At 38.6% G+C, this 18,230-nt stretch overlaps 1 pseudogene; it reads right to left on the reverse strand.

The window, feature by feature from the left end:
- Window positions 1-12,965: 12,965 nt before the first annotated feature.
- Window positions 12,966-13,439, reverse strand: LOC133759268 (histone H2A.V-like; annotated as a pseudogene).
- Window positions 13,440-18,230: the final 4,791 nt, after the last annotated feature.

The raw sequence follows: 18,230 nt of genomic DNA on the forward strand, positions 1-18,230 counted from the left end.
CCAGCAACTCGGACCCTATGCTTCAGCCAATCAATTTAAAAGGCATCAACCCCAAAGCCATCCAACCACCTTTACTAGGTCCGTTCCCACCATTGGATGCACTAATCAATTCTAAGAGATGTCCTTTGAATTTCCCGCAGGATGAGATGATTTGCTAATGGTACCATAATATATAGAATGTCTCTGAAAACCCTATAAAAACCTTGTTAACTGAAGGGTCAAGGCTCTCAATTCAGACCTGTTGCATCGGTGTTGATTGAGGTCTAGGCCCGGACCTATAATAAAACTCTTGTGCGCTTTACAGCAGTATCGGCTCCTTGGTGGTCTTTGGGGACAAATGAACTGGGCATAACAGTGGCTATTTGACCAGAGCTATTAGGCAAGAAAAAGAAATTAAAGGAATACAAATTGGGAAGGAAGAACTCAAACTATCCCTCTTTGCAAATGATATGATTCTTTATTTAGGGGATCCAAAGAACTCTACTAAGAGACTATTGGAACTCAGAGAAGAGTTTGGCAAAGTAGCAGGATATAAAATCAATGCACAAAAATCAACAGCCTTTCTATACACAGGCAATGCCACGGCTGAGGAAGAACTGCTAAGATCAATCCCATTCGCAATAGCCACAAAAACAATCAAATACCTTGGAATAAGCTTAACCAAGGACGTTAAAGATCTCTATGATGAGAATTACAAAATCTTAAAGAAAGAAATAGAAGAGGATACCAAAAAATGGAGAAATCTTCCATGCTCATGGATTGGAAGAATCAATATCATCAAAATGTCCATTCTCCCAAAAGCAATTTACAGATTCAATGCGATACCAATCAAAATACCAAAGACATTCTTCTCAGATCTGGAAAAAATTATGCTGAAATTCATATGGAGACACAGAAGACCTCGAATAGCCAAAGCAATCTTGTACAACAAAAACAAAGCCGGAGGCATCACAATACCAGATTTCAGGACATACTACAGGGCAGTTGTTATCAAAACAGCATAGTACTGGTACAGAAACAGATGGATAGACCAATGGAACGGAATAGAAACACCAGAAATCAATCCAAACATCTACAGTCAACTTATATTTGATCAAGGATCCAAAACCAATTCCTGGAGTAAGGACAGTCTATTCAATAAATGGTGCTGGGAAAATTGGATTTCCACATGCAGAAGCATGAAATAAGACCCCTACTTTCACCTTACACAAAAATCCACTCAACATGGATTAAAGACTTAAATCTACGCCCTGACACCATCAAATTATTAGAGAACATTGGAGAAACCCTGCAGGATATAGGTACCAGCAAAGACTTCTTGGAAAAGACCCCGGAAGCACAGCAGTCAAAGCCAAAATGAACATTTGGGGTTTCATCAAATTGAGAAGTTTCTGTACTACAAAAGAAGCAGTCAGGAAAGTGAAGAGGCAACTGACAGAATGGGAAAAAATATTTGCAAACTACACCACAGATAAAGGATTAATAACCAGAATCTACAAAGAAACTCCACAACATCAAGACAAGCAACCCACTTAAGATATGGGCCAAGGAACCTCAATAGACATTTTACAAAGGAGGAAATCCAAATGGCCAAGAGACAGATGAAAAAATGTTCAAGATCACTAGCAATCAGGGAAATGCAAATCAAAACCACAATGAGGTTTCACATCACCCTGGTTAGAATGGCTCACATACAGAAATCACAACAACAGATGCTGGCTAGGATGTGGGGAAAAACGGACACTAACCCACTGTTGGTGGGAATGCAAACTGGTAAAGCCACTATGGAAGTCAGTCTGGAGATTCCTCAGAAACCTGAATATAACCCTATCATACAACCCAGCCATACCACTCCTTGGAATTTACCCAAAGGAAATTAAATTGGCAAACAAAAAAGCAGTCTGCACCTTAATGTTTATTGCAGGTCAATTCACAATATCTAAGACCTGGAATAAACCCAAATGCCCATCAACAGTAGACTGGATAAAGAAATTATGGGATATGTACTCTATAAAATACTACACAGCAGTAAAAAACAATGAAATCTGGTCATTTGCAACAAAATGGAGGAATCTGGAAAACATCATGCTGAGTGAATTAAGCCAGTCCCAAAGAGACAAATATCATATGTTCTCCCTGATCGGTGACAACTAACCAAGCACAAAAAAGGAAACCTGTTGAAGTGAAATGGACACTATGAGAAACAGTGACTTGATCAGCCTTTGTCCTGACTGTTGATGTACAATTTAATACTTTATCCCTTTTAGTATTTTTTTGTTCTACTTAATACTATTGGTTGAACTCTATAATTAATACACAATTATTCTTAGGTGTTTAAATTTAACTGAAAAGTGATCCCTGTTAAATGTAAGAGTGGGAATAAGAGAGGGAGGAGATGTACAATTTGGGACATGCTCAATCAGACTTGCCCCAAATGGTGGAGTTAGAAATGTGCCAGGGGATTCCAATACAATCCCATCAAGGTTGCATGTACCAATGCCATCTCACTAGTCCAAGTGATCAACTTCAGTTCACAATTGATCACACTGATAGGTCTAACAGTCAAAGGGATCACACAAACAAGACTAGTGTCTTCTAATACTAACTGATAGGATAAAAAAGGGAGAGAACAAGCCAACATGGGAAGTGGTATACACAGACTCATAGAATGGCAGATGTCCTAAACAGCACTCTGGCCTCAGAAACAGCCCTTAAGGCATTCGGATCTGGCTGAAGAGCCCATGAGAGTATTTTAGGCATGGAAAGCCAAGACACTCTGGAAAAAAAAAAAAACCTAAATGAATGATCTCTGTGAGTGAGATCCCAGTAGAAAGAACAGACCATCAAAGAAGGAGGTACCTTTCTCTGAAGGGAGGAGAGAACTTCCACTTTGACTATGACCTTGTCTAAATAAGATCGAATCGGAAAACTCAAAAGGCTTCCATAACCTTGACAACTCATGACTAGAGCCTAGGGGGATTACTGACGCCATAAACAAGAGTGTCAAATTGTTAAGTCAAGAACAGGAGTCACTGTGTACTTACTCCTCATGTAGGATCTCTGTCCTTAATGTGTTGTCCAATGTGAATTAATACTATAACTAGTACTGAAACAGTATTTTACACTTTATGTTCTGTGTGGGTGCAAACTGATGAAATCTTTACTTAATATATATTAAATCAGTCTTCTGTATATAAAGATAATTGAAAATGAATCTTTATGTGAATGGAATGGGAGAGGGAGCAGGAGACATGAGTGGTATGAGTGGGAGGGAAGTTATGGGGGGGAAAAGCCATTGTAATTCATAAACTGTACTTTGGAAATTTATATTTACTAAATAAAAGTTTAAAAAAAACCAGTGGGTATTTGAACCAGGAAGTGGAACATCTCTCTATTTGTCTCTCTGCTTTAAAATAAATAAATAAATCTTTAAAAAAAAGAAAGTGAAGAAGGCTATATTTCACCTCAGCAGTACTATCAACTTGATATAGATTGACTTGTTACTGTTAATATTTACAGAATGCTCCATTAAGCAATAGCAGAAGACACATTCTACTCAAACTTGAAAGAACATTTATCAAAATAGGCCACTTTCTGGCTTATAAATACATATTTAAAAATTTGAAAGCAGGGAAACATACCAATTATATTGTTAGAACAAAGTGAAATTAAACTAGAAATAAACACAAGAAATATCTGAAAATAATCTCTAAATATTTAGAGCTATATAGCTATATGTCAAAGAAATCTCAAGAGAACTATGAAAACATGTCAAAATAAATGAAAATACAACTTATTAAACCTTGTAAGATACAGCAAAAGCAATGCTTACATGGAGATTTTTAACATTAAATGCCTCTATTGGAAAAGAAAATATAATCAAAGCCAATAATGTAAACTTCCTGAAGCAGAAGGGCAATTTAAATCTAAAGGAAACAAAAGAAAAGAAACAGTAAAAATTATATATGAAATCAGTAAATTGAAAACAGGAAAACAAGTCTTTGAAACTAAACAACCAGGTGTGAAAAAGTGGCTCAACATTAAAAAAATCAATAAATGCAATTCCTCTTATCAACAAGCAAAAGAAGAAAAGTAATCTGATCATATCAATAGATGTAGAAAAATATTTGATAAAATCCAAAATCCACTCATGATAAAAAAGAAAAAAACCCTCAGCAAACTAGGAATAGAGGGGAACTTCCCCAACTTGATGAAGAATACCTGCAGAAATACATCATACTTTTTAAGAACAGATTTATTTATTTATATATCCATTTTAAAAGGCAGACTGACAGATCTTCTAGCACTCCCCAACTTTAGTTCCTTTTTTCACACTGGTTGTTTCAAAGTTGAAACTCTGTCACAGAAAATGAGGAATCTTGGTCAACCATAATGGTGTTCTTGCCATCATAGTGACAATTCATCTTGACCTAGGATGCTTCTCCAAGAAGCCTCAAATCTGTATGGGACTAGATTGAGGATAAATTTGAACACAGGCAAACTTGAAGACTATAACGTTCAGTAAACCAAAATGCACTTTCAGTCTTTTTGTGAGATCATTTTAACAGTAAAGATCATAAGTGAATATGAATATACAGCAATGATTAATTTAAAAGCATTTTTATAACAGAGTAAATTAAAAGCACTTTTCTTCAGTTATTTTCCCTAACCCAGCACATGACCAGAAAATTTTCATTATCACTAATCATCAATAATATTTATAAACATTAAACAGAATCTTTGTAATTTAATTTTCTAATTTTATCATTTTGCATTTCACATTAAATATTTATATCTAGATATCAAGAAATGAAACTTCTGTTATTAATCTGTGTTAACCAAAAAGCCAGTTACGGGATAGCTTAGTAAATGGCACTGTGTTCAACAATATAGGTAGATTATTTTCCAAGAGTGATATTCATTAGGCACTGAATCACCACTTAAAAACTGAGAGTCAATAATTTAAAAATTAAATTACATTTGCTGTGCAAGGTGTCTGGTGCATAACAAATCTTCCAAGGCAGACAAATCAATTAATTCATAAGCTTTTATTGGGATTCCGCCCCCAGGCAAGGTTCCCCGGTCCCAACAGAGCGGGGACTGGGGAAGTCGCACATCAGAGGTTGGGAGGGCTCCTTTTATAGATACAGGGCGTGGGGGTTAAAGGTTAAGGCAGGTCTGCTCCTCACTGGTTGGCCTTTAGGCACCCATGGAGACCTTGACAAGGACTTTTCTTTCCCGGAAGTGTGAGTAGGCACTCTCCATTCCCGGAAGTATAGGCCTTCTCTCCTTGCGGATCCCAAAGCTACCATGCTGCTTTTTCAAAGGCAAAATTCAGATTCATGCTATTTCTTTTGCAGGATAACATATTGCTACTAAGTCTTTCTGCTAACCACATAGAGTAAGCTGGAGCCTCACAGCAGGAAATCGCTTTAAACTTGTGCCTTATGGGACCTGAGTTTACACTCAACAGTGCTGAGCACGTGAAATACGCTGAACAAATCTAACAAGCAAGTGAAAATAATTACAGTGTAAATATGATTTTACTTGTTTTGAGGAATGTATTGCCGGAACACAAGCTAGAAGTGGATTTTTCCTGCCACTGAGGGTCAGAAGCAAACAGCCCTCCAGCTTGTGCTGTGAGTAAATTATGAAAAGAGTGTCCTGTTTTCTCAGGACAAAATAGGTGCATTTTCATTATAACTATATTTGGATAATACACATAACTACACAGACATGCACATAAGGCTGTTTCAAGAAGTTCATGAGGAGATGGAATTAAGTGTAATTTGGTGCAGAAAAGTTTTTGTAAGCCCATGCATAGTTTTTGAATAATACACATTTTCCAAGTATTTTGAAAATAAATTTTTTGCAACCAAAATAAACTCATAATTTTAATTACATTTTCCATGAACTTTTGGAGGTTGATATATTTTATTTTACATTTTAATTTCTGTTTTATTTGAATATTATAAATATTATTTCAATTTTATTATTTTATTTAAAATTTAATATTAATAAGCAATACTTAAATACTTTGTGAGGCACAGTTAATCTTTCAACACATGTGTATAGTGCAACTTCATCAAATCAGGCAGTCAGCATCTCCATGCATGAGATGTATTTATTGTATTATTGTGAACTATGATTGCCCTATGTGTGGGGAACTGTGGAACTTGTTACTTCTGTCTGTGTTATCCAATCTCCTCTATCCCTTCATCCTCTGTCCTTCCTAGCCTCTAGCAACTACTATTATAAATTCAGACTGGCTTTCTTCCCAACTCCCACATGTGAGAGAGAACATGAGGTACTTGTCCTTCCACGTCATGCTGATTTCACTTAACATAATGATCTCAGTTCCATCCATTTTGCTGCAAATGTCAGGATTTTATTTTTATATGGCTAAATAATATTTCGTTATATAAATATATCATATTCTAATTGATTCATTCAACAGTATATAAGGGTTCCATTTTGTCTGCATCCTTCTTAGCAGTTTTTATTTTATTTTTTTGTCTTTTTGATAATAACCCTTCTAGCTGGACTGAGCTAATATCTCATTGTAGTTATGATTTACATTTTCCTGATGGCTAATGACATTGAACACTTTTTCATAAATTTGTAGGCCATTTGTATTTCTTTTTTTAAGTTTTTATTATTTTATTTTGTCTCATTATTTTTAAACTTTTTTAGGTTTTATTTGAGGTACACAAATTTCATGTATTTTATATTTACAGATTTATATATATATATGTATATACACACACACACACACACACACAGACATCCAACCTTCTCTTCTGCCCAGACCCCCACCTTTCTTCCTCTTCTGTCTCCTATTCCCACTCTTAGTTTTTACGAAGATCAATTTTAAGTTTATTTTAAAGATTAGTCCTACACTAACTAAAGAATTCAAGAAATAGTACGAAGGAGAAAAAAGAACAAAACACTGTTCTTCAAGTGTAGAGACAAGGGCTGTTTTGAAAAACGTCTGTTCAGACCCTTTGCCCATTTCTTAACTGGGTTTTTGTGGTTGAGTTTTTTGAATTCCTTATATATCCTGGATATTAACCCTTTATCAGATGAATCATTTGCACCTGTTTTCTTCCATTCCATTGTTGTTACTTCACTCTGTTGACTGTTTCCTTTGTTGCACAGAAGCTTCTAAGTTTGATATAAGCCCATTTATCTAGTTTTACTTTTGTTGTCTATGCCTTTCAGATCTCATCCAAAAAATCATCATGTGTCAATATATTGAGGTGTTTTTCATATTTTCTGTAGTTCAGTTTCCAGTCTTATATTTAAGTCTTTGATCCACTTTCAGTTGCTTTTTGTACAAGATGAGAGGTTGAAACAAGCTTCAAGTTTCTACATTTGCACACTCAGCAACAGTTATTGTTTTCCCAGCAACAGTTATTAAAGAGACCATCCTTTCTCTAGAGTATGTTTTTCTAAATTTGTCAGGAATCAGTTGTCTGTAGATATGTGAATTATTTTCTGGGATGTATGCTCTATGTGTCTTTATTTTTCTTTTTTCTTTTTTTTAAATTTTTTAAAAAATTATTTGAAAGAGTTACAGAGAGAGGTAGAGCCAGAGAGAGAGTTCTTCCATTCTGCTTATCCACTCCCCAAATGACTGCTACAGCCAAAGCTGAGCTGATCTGAAGCCAGGAGCCAGGAGCTTCTTCTGGGTTTCTCATGCGGGTGCAGGGGCCCAAGGACTTGGGCCATCTTCTACTGCTTTCCCAGGACATAGCAGAGAGCTGAATTGGAAGTAGAACAGCCAGGACTCAAACTGGCACCTATATGGGATGTCAGCACTGCAGGATGAGGCTTTAACCCACTGCACCACAGCACTGGCCCTATGTGTCTTTGTATGCCAGTAATATGCTGTTTTAATTACTATAACTTTATAGTATGTCTTTAAATCAAGTATTTTTATGCCTTCACCTTTGATCTTTTGGCTTGAGATTATTTTGGCTATTCAAGGACTTTTGCACTTCCATATGCACTTTAGTTAATTTCATCTAGCTTTGCAAAGAAATGTTGTTGGTGTTTTAATGAGGATTATGTTGAGTTTGGAAATTGCCTTGGGTTGCTTGAGCATAATATTGATTCTTCCATCCATGAACATGGGAAGTCTTTCAATTTTGGGACTTTCTTTAATTTCTTTTGTTAATGGTTTTTCATTTTAAAAATTTCTTAAAGATTACTAGTATCCATTTTTTTTTTTTAAAGATTTATACATTTATTTGAAAGGCAGAAAGAGAGGTCTCCATCTGATGGTTCACTCCCCAGATGGCTGCTACGGGCCAATCCGAAGCCAGGAGCCTGGAGCTTCCTCCAGGTCTTCCATGTGAATGCAGGAGCCCAAGGACTTGGGCCATCTTCTACTTCTTTCCCAGGCTATAGCAGAGAGCTGAGTCAGAAGTGGAGCAGCTGGGACTCAAACTGGTGCCCATTGAGATGCTAGCACTGCAGGTGGCGACTTTATCCACTATGCCACAGTGCTGGCCCCTGTCATTTTCATCATAGAGGTGTGTCCCATTCTTGGTTAAATTTATTCCTAAGCATTTAATACTTTTTGGTTGCTATTGTGAATAGGACTAATTTTATTATTTCTTTTTCAGAGAATTCAGTATTGGTGTATAAAAATACTATTGATTTTTGTATGTTGATCCTGCAACTTTACTCAATTTGCTTAGCAAATGAAAAGTCTTTTGGAAGAGTCTTCAGGTTTTTCCATTTATAGAGCCATATAATATGAAAACAAAGGTAACAGGACTTCCTCCTTTCCTATTACATGCCTTTTATTTCTTTGTATTTCTTTATTCCTCTGGCAAAGATTTCCAGTACTATACTGAGTAAGGGTAGTGATAGTGTGTATCTCCAGAACTGGAAGGCTATACTACAGAAGTCTACCTAGATTTTCAGGATGAACTAACAACAATTTTCTCAAACTATTCCAAAAAATTGAAAGGGAAGGAACGCTTCCAAACTCATTTTATAAGGCCAGAATTACCTTGATTCCAAAACCAGACAAGGACACAACAGAAGAAATCCATGGACCAATATCCCTGATGAACATTGATGCAAAAATTCTTTTAAGTTTTAGCAAATAAAATCCAATAGCACACAAGAAAGTCATCTACATGAGAAAGTCAGATTTATCCTGGGGATGCAAAAATGGCTCAGCATATGAAAATCAATAAACATTACATATCAGATCAATAGAATGAAGGATAAATTCATATGATCATCTCAATAGGTACAGAGAGGATCCAGCAATGACGCCTCCGCCAGGATGAACCAGCCTGGGTGATGGCAGAGGCAGCCCTCGGTGTGCGTCAGGTACGAAGCTGACTGCCTCCAGCAGGTTTGATATACAATGATTCTGGCCTGAGTTCCAGGATGGTTTGTTCTTGAGACTAGACGTGACCAAAAGTTGACCTCATGAGCACATCAATCTCTCCCGCTGCCATGCTCCTCCGGAGGCTGCGGCGACTCTCCTGGGGCAGCACTGCTGTTCAGCTCTTCATCCTGACAGTGGTGATATTTGGCCTACTGGGCCCCTTGGCCTGTCATCGGCTTCTGCACTCGTATTCCTATCTGCACCATTGGCATCTGAACCAAATAAGCCAGGAGTTTCTGCAGCAGAGCTTGAAAAAAAAAAGATACAGAAAAAGCTTCAATAAAATTCAACTTCATGTATATTAAAACCCTAAAGAAATTAGGTGTATAAGAATCATATCTCAACATAATGAAGGGTATTTATGACAAACCCATAGTCATACTGAATGAGGAAAAACTGAAAACATTTCCTCTAAGATCTGGAACTAGGTAGATTTTATTATATGTGAAATCTTCATAGGCATATGTATTGGAAAAAAATTGTAATGAAATATACTAAGATAACCCACTTATTAACCAGGGAAACTTATTTTGGCTCCTGAGTTTGGAGTGTCACAGTGCAGTATTGAGTAAGACCCATTATTTCAGCCTTTTGATGATGCCACAGTATGGCAATGGTGGAGCACTGTGGAGGAAAGATTATAGGGTGAACCAGGAAGAGAGAGTGGATGGGCTTGAATCATGATTTTATAACCAGCCTTCTCAGCACTACCTTCCAAGAGCACATTCCCCAGTGACTTAAAGACTCCCACAATGCCTACCACCTAAGTATCACAACTGGATTGTTTCCACCCTTCCAACACTATCAATACAAGACTCTGGGGTTTAAACTTCAAGTGTCTATATGAACTTGAGAGTCTCATCTTATTCACAACATAACTAAAATAACTGTAGTTATAGTTATTGTATATAACTATAATTAAATTGTATATAACTATAATTACAGTCTCAAGTGTCACCTCAGTAAACCTTAACCTGACTACATTGTTTAGCATGTAACACAGGATCAGAACCCACTTCCACATTCTGAAAGTCTCTGTTTTTCACGTTATCATCTTCTAATGTACCATATATTTTATTTAGCTCATATGTTTATTGTTTATTGTCTTCTTTTTCTACTAGAAGGTGAATATTGTTGAAGGCAATGGATTTTTGACTCCTTAAGGAAATATTCTCTACATTATCAAATAATTTTTTTTAATTTATAGGAGATCTTATTAATATATCCACTTTAGATACACATATGTTAAATATTACAATTATGAAGTCCTGTGCTTTGTTAATAAATGAGCATTAGAAGTAGAATACATAGATATGAAATTCAGAAAAACAATTGCTTAAAAATCCATCATATCCACCTCTTCTCTTTTCCTTCCTTTCAAAGTCTCATATTGTAAGTTCTAAGCTGAGAACTAAGAGATCCGAGCTCATAAGACTAAAATAATCCAAAGAACTGTGACATAAAAACTCATAATAATACAAACTAGTCAAATTAGGCTACAAATTTTCTAAGAGCTTTGTGTATTTGTTGTCAAGAAGCTTGTTTTTTGTTTGTTTTGTTTTAAATCTGGATTCTAAATGGTCAAATTGACTTCCAGGGAGCATATTAGTTGGCTGATATATTCCAAGTACATGGAATGGTGTCTGCCACATAAATGTTGAATAAGTACAAGTATTTGTTGAGTGATTTAAAATGTTATGACTCAATGTGGAATCTGAATATTTTTATAAAACATTTTACCATGAATATTTTTATAAGCGACATTTATGGTCCTCTCTTCTCAATTCTTGGCACTGAGTTTATTTAATTTTTATTCTTGATTACTCAAGTTAAATAAATATTGGCTTTTCTAAATCAAAGCATTTATCAAAAACATTTGTTAAGAGTTACTCAACTTTCTTTGCTCTCTTCTTAATGTTTACTTACTCATGTTTGTAAACCGTACAATGAACCATGACAGGAAATCATAGGAGTGTTGTCCATTTCTGAGATCTTCTTTTAGAATATACACATTTTTAAAAATATTACTTATTTACTTGAAAGGCAGAGTTACAGAGAGAAGGAGAAACAGAGAGAGGTCTTCCATTCACTAGTTCACTCCCCAAAGAGCCGCAACTGCTGGAGTTGGGCCGGTCCAAAGCTAGGAGTCAGGAGTTTCTTCCATGTCTCCCACGTGGGTGTAGGGGTCCAAGCACTTGGACCATGCTCTGCTACTTTCCAGGTGCATTAGCAGGAAGATGGATCAGAAATGGGGCAATTGTGACTTGAACGGGTGCCCATATGGGATGCTGGCACCACAGGTGGCAGCTTTACCTGCTACGCGACAGTGCTGGCCCCATCTGAACCAATTTTAAGTACACAGGTTAGGGATACTTAACACATTCATATTGTTGTGCAATGGTCACCACAATTTCTTGGAGCAATGCTGTGCCATTTTCATTGTACAACTTTTGTTTTAAAGATTTATTTATTAATTTGAAAGGATTACACAGAAAGAGGAGAGGCAGAGATAGAGAGGTCTTCCATCCTCTGGTTCATTCTCCAACTGGCCGCAATGGCTGGAGCTGCGCTGATCCAAAGCCAGGAGCCAGGAGCCAGGAGCCTCTTATGGGTCTCCCACATGGGTGCAGGGGCCCAAGGACCTGGGCCATCTTCTACTTTTCCCAGGCCATAGCAGAGAGCTGGATTGGAAGTGGAGCAGCCGGGACTCGAAGCAGCACCTATGTGGGATGCTAGCACTGCAGGCGGCAGCCTTACCCACTATGCCACAGTGCCGGCCCCTGTACAACTTTTTTACCTACCTAATTAATTCCTAAATCTTTTATCCTTTTTTGATATATTGTAAGTGGAATTATTTGTTTTATTAATTTACTTTTCAGATTGTTTTAGTGTACAGAAATGCAGGATTTTGAGTGTTGACTGTTTGTACTGGGTTTCTGAATTTATTTATTATTTTGAATAGTTTTTAAATGGAACCATTAGTGTTTTCTACTTATAAGGTCATATAACCTATAAACAGAGATGATTTTACTTCTTCCTTTCTAATTTTAGTGACTTTCATTTCTTTTTCTTACCTAACTGCTCTGGCTAAGACTCCATGTACTATGTTGAACAGAAGTAGCTAAACCAGGTATCCTTGTCTGTTCTTGATCTTAGATGAAAATCTTTCAGTCTTCTATTATTGAGTATGATGTTTTCTATGGGTTTTTGATATTTGGTTTTTATTGTGTTGAGGCAGTCTTCTCCTAGTTTGTTGAGCATTTTGTCATCAAAGGATGCTATCCAATAATTTTTCTGCCTTGAGATGATGATGTGGTTTATTTTTCCTTCATCTTGTTAATGTGATATATAACACTGACACTGATCAACTTTATTTTGTAAGACAATGGCTTATCCATCCAATTTTTATATGAAACACAAGAGAAACCTAGCCAATCTATAAAACTGTCACTATATGGAAAGGTACTTTTATCTAACTTCTGAGTCTAAGAACGTACAAATGTTTCTTTTATTATGTCTATGGTAACTGTGTATGTTTTCCATTTAATTATTTTTAAAAAATTCTATGTATCTCCATTATCTCTTCTGTCCCAGTTACAGAACAATGACAGAGAGGAAAATAGTTGGGTAAAACAACCCTCTGTGCAGTTTTCTGCTGTCCTTTCTTTCCATTAAGAGATCTGAGGATGTCAGGGATCACCACCTACAGCTATGGGAGCCTTGAGAAGGGAAGCCAGTTTTCCATCATCACAGATTGCAAGCTGAAAGTGATGTGGAGTGATGTGCTTTAACTTGACATCCTTGGAAGCATTGCCTGCCAACTCCAGTGCCTCAGCAGTGAGGTTCTCCAGGATTGCAGCACTGTCCACAGCAGCAGTGGCAGCCACCCTTCCGTGGCTCGTGGAGGGAGTCTCGTGGAGAGAGTGTCTATGGATGCGGCCTGAGGGAAACTACAGCCTGCCTCTCTGTGAGACACTGCCTTAGCCTGGGCCTTCCCACTGTCCTTTCCAGATTTGCCTCCATCCATGGTCTCTGCCGACTCTGACTCCACATGGCCAGGTGCCCTGCATTGCTGCCCAAGTCACCGCCCTCATACTGATCAATTTTCATATGCTGAACCCTTTCTGCATTCCAGGAACAAATCCCACTTGATCATTGTGTAAAATATCTTAAATATGCCTCTGAATTTGGGTTGTCAGTATCTTTTATGGATTTTTGAACTCTCTTGTATATGATGGGCTGCTTCTCTTTGTCTTTCAACAATGTAGTTACAAAACGCTTCCGTGGAAGTGTCTTTAAATTCCTACTTGGAGTTCATTGAGCTTCTTAGACCTATACATGTCTTTTATCATACTTGGGAAGTTTTCAGTCACTATTTCTTCAAATTATCTTTCTGCTCCTTTCTCATACTTTCTGTGGGACTCCCACAGGGTGTATTTTCATCTGATTGAGGATGTTCCACAGACACCTTAGGTGCAGGAGTCCAGCTCCAGCAGGTACAGGGGTTCCTGAAGGTGTGGGAGGCATCCGCGTAGGAAGAAGTGAGACACACTCACAGCAAGGCTGATGGCACGGCTCTAGCTCTCGAGCACCAGACTTTATTTTTATATCATGCCACATAATGATTCTTTCTTCTTAAAATAACAAGTCTGTTGTCCATTTTCACCTAGTTACAATTTCTTTGATTTTTTTAAGGGCATGTTCAGAGCATGGGTTACTATCATAGAGAGGTACGAGATAACAGGCTGCCCACACAAGGCAAGGCTTGGAGTGCTGAAATTGGTTACAGAAGATAGAATATTACCTTCCTAATCTAATCTTTACTAGAAGCCCCAAGTTCAAAGCAGGTCCTTTTAAAAAATGTATCCCCTCTTTTGCAGTTCTTACTGTAACTCTTTAATTTCTCTATTGTACTTATCTAAAGGTTCACTTAGATCTATTCCACAGTTTTGGCATCCTAACCACTGTTGTATTTGTAGCACATATTGAATTAAAGCTTTAATAACATTTATCTTTGTTTAGTGGGAAGTATACACCAGGGAGCCTGTTGCCTTTTCCATAAACAGCTCAACCATGCGTAAAGCATCACCCCTTCTTCTACACTAGCATTCGACTTGATTAAAATTCTACAAAGCAATGGACATTTTGGGGATTATGAGACTAAGTGTTCTTCCCTAAAATTAGGAATACAGCAATCATTAGCGGGACCACCAGGAAGCTTCGACTTTCTTATGCAGAGTGTAATTCCCAACCCTAAACCCACTAAGAGGACCACAGCTGTTGTTCTCATGCCTTGCTGAGACAGACCTTCTGCTGTGACCTTGTCAGCCAGCTGAAGTTGCCTTGGCCTTGCCATCATGTGATTGATGATGTTCCACAGACACCTTAGGCTCACTTTTTCTTTTCCTTCTAACTCTCAAATTCAGTAATTTCAATTATCCTACCTTCAAGTTTATTGATTCTTCTGCCTACACAAATCTGTCTTTGAATCTGTCTACTGGATTTTTCATTTCAGCTATTGTACTTTCAAGCTGTATAGTTTCTTTTTAGCCCCTTTTAGGTTTTTCTACTTCATATTTTGATATTTCTAACTTGTGCATACATCAGTTGCTTGACAGTCTCAACAGCTTTAGTTCTTTGAGCATCTGTGAGGCTAAATAATTTAAAGTCTTTTCAGGTCTTTTCTGTCCTTGCTCCTTTTCCTGAGTATGTGCAATAACTTTCGACTTTCCCTTGTAAGTGTAGCCACTTTTCAACGCATTACTCTTAAATATCTGGCTTCCAAAAGGAGGAAGAAAAAAAAAAGAAAATTGATAGAGGAGAGGTGCTGGTCTTTTAATTTCCTGGACTCTGCTTAAGCTAGAAGGAGAGGAGTGGAAGAAGATGCACAAACAATGGCTGGCCCCTCCATCCCTAAATCCCCTCGATCAGAAGCAGCACCTGGTGATCAGAACAGAGTATCCCATTTTGGAAAACAGGATCCTTATTGCCCACCCTGGTTCCCAAACTTTTTATCTTTAAGGATTTATTTATTTATTTATTTGGAAGTAAGAACTAGGGAGAGAGAGAGAGAGAATATCTTTCATCTTCTGGTTCACTCCCCCAAATGGCCACAACAGCTAGGGCTGGACCAGGACAAAGCCAGGAGCCAGAAGCTTCATCTGGGTCTCCCACATGGGTGCAGGGGCCTAAGCACTTGGGCCATCTGGTGCTGCTTTCCTGGGTGCATTAAGAGACAACTGGATCAGAAGTAGAGCAGATGGGACTGGAACCAGTGCTCATATGGAATGCCATCACTATAGATGGTGGCATTACCTGTTGCACCACAGCACCAGCTCTCCCACAAGTTTTGTATAAGGTGCTCTTGCAACTTCTGATGTTGCCTGCTAGAGGAGTGTGGATGTGGAAGTAGGGTAGCTGCTCTCGAGCTGAGCTAAAATGCACTAAAATTGTCTTCTGTTTACTGTCCAAGCTTTCCTCTGTAAAATGCAAGCCTTAAACAGAATTCAGAGTTCCAAAATGACCATCTGAAACAGATTACTGCAGTTACATTGTTTTCCAGGTGGGGAGATAGATTCCTAGTACTTGCTACTTCTCTACATTCTCAGAATTCTCCTCCAATACTTTATTGCTTTTGATTGCTGCTTAATATTCTATTTTGTGGATATATTACACTTATTCATCCATTCATCATTTGATGGATTTTTGAATTGTTTACATTTTGGAGGACTATTATGAATAATACAGCTATACCCCATTAATATTTGCAAAACCAAGGGGCAGGCATGGTGGTGTAGCAGCTTAAGCCTTCGCTTGGGGCTCTTACAAATCATATCTGGGTGCCTGACTCAAGTCTCTGATGCTCCACTTCCAAACCAGCTTCTCGTTAATGCACCTAGGAGGCAATAGATGATGGCTCAAATACATGGGTACCTGCCACCCAGTGTGGGAGACCTGGGAGGAGTTCCTGGCTCCTGGCTCCTGGCTCCTGGCTTTGGCTTGGCCCTTCCCTGGCTGTTGCAGGCTTTAGAGAAGTAAGCCAGCAGCTGGAAGATCATTCTTTCTCTCTGGCTCTTCCTCTCTCTGCATCACTCCATTTTTCAAATAAGTAAATAAATCTTAAAAATATTTACAAGGGGCTGGCGCCATGGCTCACTTGGTTAATCCTCCACCTGCAGTGCCAGCATCCCATATGGGCGCCGGGTTCTAGTCCTGGCTGCTCCTCTTCCAGTCCAGCTCTCTGCTGTGGCCTGGGAGGGCAGTGGAGGATGGCCCAGGTGCTTGGATTCCTGCACCCGCATGGGAGACCAGGAGGAAGCACCTGGCTCCTGGCTCCGTAACAGTGCAGCGCCGTCCGTAGCGGCCACTTGGGGAGCGAACCAACGGAAGGAAGACCTTTCTCTCTGTCTCTCTCTATATAACTCTAGCTGTCAAATAAAAAAAAAATTTACAAACGCATTTATAAATTTGGGAGGCAGTTGTGAGAAGAATAAAAGCTTAAACTGGGAGTTCTGAAACCTTAGAACTACTTCCAGCTGTGCCAGTAACTCTATATTAATCAAAAGAGATTTGACTAAAATTTATTTAACTTTTTACAGTCAAAAATATTGGGGGTGGGAAGGGCCTCTTTTTCAAGTGTTTAACCTAAGACTGAATCCTTAAGCAATAGAAATATCAGTTTCATAACAACTATGAATTCTGCACTATATTTAGGAAGTGCACCCAATATTGGGATTCATTTTAATCCCAAGTCTTTTTCAAAAAAATGGTTTGGTTTACTTTACAGTTTGGAAAGTACATAAAAATTCAATTTTACATAGCCTCTTTAGAGAAAAGGCGCTCTCCATACCAAGTGGCAGAAAATCCATTCATTAATAAACAATTTTAAAAGAATCTGAGCACTCTAGACTGTATTGAGGAAACATTTCCAACTTACCCACTTCTTAATTGTGTCTGGCTCAGATGGGTAGTTTCTGAAATTCTGTCATCTGTAGCCACAATGTAAAATGTGCCTTGCTTTCTCTTTATACATAAAGACATGAAGAGGGATTTGAGAAAATTCTGGTGGTCCATTTTGACATCCTTGAAAGCTGGAGCAAGAATCAACTTCCAGAACTGGCATTTGTCAGCGGTTAAGTTGCCGCTTGGGACATCACCCAGTGCCTGGCTTGGGTCCCAGTTCTTCCGTTTTGCATCCAGCTTCTTGCTAACACGCAGCAGATGATGGCCCAAGTACTTGGTCGCCTGCCACCCACGTGGGAAAACCGGATGGAGTTCCGGGGGCTGGGTTCCCCTGGGCCAGCTCTGGGTGTTTGCAGGACAGGTGGGGAGTAAACCAGAGCACAGCAGCGCGTGCTCGCTCTCTGTTTCAAATAAAATGGGGAGGCGGACGGGGAGAATATCCTGTTTCCTTTGAGTTTTCATGGTTAAATAGATTTGGTTTTTGATTCAAATAAAACAGCCGAGGGTCAAAAACACGGCAATGATTTAACAATCTGCTAATCCAGTAGCGAAAACTGAAACTTCTTTTGGACGTTGACGGGGAAGTAAACAAAATATGCTTCTAGAAGTTGTGCTAACAAATTGCAAACCTGGTGAGTCAGCTGCACCCGGGAAAGAACACAGCCTAGACGGGGATGCTTCCCCAGCTCCCATGGAAAGCCGCGAAAATCCCGTGAGATGTGTGCACGGCTTGGCAGTTGCCTTGGCAACAGCGAGCCCAGGTGTCCTCTGTAAGCGCCGGACGAGCGCCAGGTGGGGCTGGTGCTGTCAGGGCGTCGTCTGCGCCTGCGCGGGCATACTGCGCCCGCGTAGCGAG

The sequence above is a fragment of the Lepus europaeus genome, chromosome 5 (assembly GCF_033115175.1).
Source record: "Lepus europaeus isolate LE1 chromosome 5, mLepTim1.pri, whole genome shotgun sequence".
Taxonomy (NCBI): domain Eukaryota; kingdom Metazoa; phylum Chordata; class Mammalia; order Lagomorpha; family Leporidae; genus Lepus; species Lepus europaeus.